The sequence below is a fragment of the Anneissia japonica genome, unplaced genomic scaffold, assembly GCF_011630105.1.
Source record: "Anneissia japonica isolate Jap-2015-1 unplaced genomic scaffold, ASM1163010v1 scaffold103668_len1512_cov173, whole genome shotgun sequence".
NCBI classification, from domain to species: Eukaryota; Metazoa; Echinodermata; class Crinoidea; order Comatulida; family Comatulidae; genus Anneissia; species Anneissia japonica.
Window position 1 is genome coordinate 1 of NW_022736258.1, and position 1,512 is coordinate 1,512.

The following is a 1,512-nucleotide window of genomic DNA, read 5'->3' on the forward strand; positions in this document are numbered from 1 at the left end:
TACAACTGACATTGACATAGAAAAGATTGAAAATAAAGCCATCTACCAGTGTAAAAAAGAATGAATAACTTTCAAAATTTTGCTACTGATTATTGCTTCATGGTTGAAGACTTCCTTTCTTTTGAGACAATTATAGGGGCATTCCACAGCATTTGACACCAAATATCTTACATGTGACGATATTATAATTCCTTGACATAATAGAAATGTACAGTCTATAGCACCAAACAATCCATGTTTATAATAAGATATCATACCCTTTTTGTCTTTCAACCCTCATCAAGAAAAACAGAATATGATGAAGAAAGGAAAAATCTAATATCTGTTAATATATCATAACAGGATTTTAATACATACTGCCAAAACTGATTGCAATTTTAAGGCCTGTGACAGGAAAATACTTTGGAGCGCCGCTATAGTTGTGAAAAACAAAAATAAAACAACATTTGTTTTGATAACACGGCATCGAGACACGATTTATACTTATAGCCAGCTCAAGCAAACATCTTCAGGTGATGAAGCTTGTGAAAGCTGGTATCTCAAATTAATGTTATTCAAAACGAGGTGTTGCCAATTATTTGTTTTTCATGGATTATCTGATGATAAACAGCTCTTATCTTCATTTCAATTGTACTTTTTTTGTGGTGGTTCGCCATCGTAATTTAGTGTTTGCATGTACAAATGCAGCTTACCACTGTTTCCCATGTAAACGGTGAAGAAAATTCATCTCGCCAAGTCAGCATCTATAAAAAAAAATAAATAAATTTAAAAGATATAGGCTCCAAATATATGATGTCGGTCTATAGAAAGTAAAAATTACATTTTATTTCTTTGGCACCTACTTACTATAGAACTACAAGTTCAAGATTCAAGATTCAAGAAATTTTATTTGTCTTCATAATACATACAAAGAAATTTTGGCTGTACAGCATTTCAAAAATTACAATAATTAAAAAGAAACGTATATGAACACACAGTAACAATAAAAAATACAAAAAGGCAACATACCAAAAAACTGGTCTAAAACAATACATTTTTAAAAAGTTAAAAAGCTAAAAAATTTTAAAATTGATTAAAAAGTAAAACTTCAATTTATCTTTTAACACCGACATTAAAAATATGGATGGAATTTGGCACAAATGAGTTTCTGTAGCGACAACGTAGTGTACGAGGAGGGCAAAGTCTTATACTTGATCTATTAAAACTATAGCAACTGTGAAGGGGGTGTGTAGGGTCATTCATACAATTTTTGAATTGTTAACAACAATGCATTCAGAATATCATAACTCTTTTGTATTCTATTGAGTTGTCCTACGCAGGCTCAGCCTCCGGTTAAATAACAGTACACTCACTCACAAGCTTCCTCCTTATTACAAAATACTACTCTTCCATAAACATTGTCTGAGGCTTGCCTAGTTATAGTTAGAATAGCCTACCCTAGGTCTGGCCTAGCTCTAATCAGACTTACTGTTCCTTTACTTTGTGATCCGTCTTGATCAGTATGGTGAACCA

General features: G+C 32.1%; 1 long non-coding RNA gene across 1 annotated transcript; it reads right to left on the reverse strand.

Moving 5' to 3' along the window:
• Positions 1–705: 705 nt before the first annotated feature.
• On the reverse strand, positions 706–1,512 carry LOC117116737. The gene is made up of 2 exons (XR_004446812.1): positions 1,469–1,512; positions 706–743 (listed from the first exon to the last, which is right to left on the reverse strand). It is a non-coding gene; the product is annotated as an uncharacterized LOC117116737 (long non-coding RNA).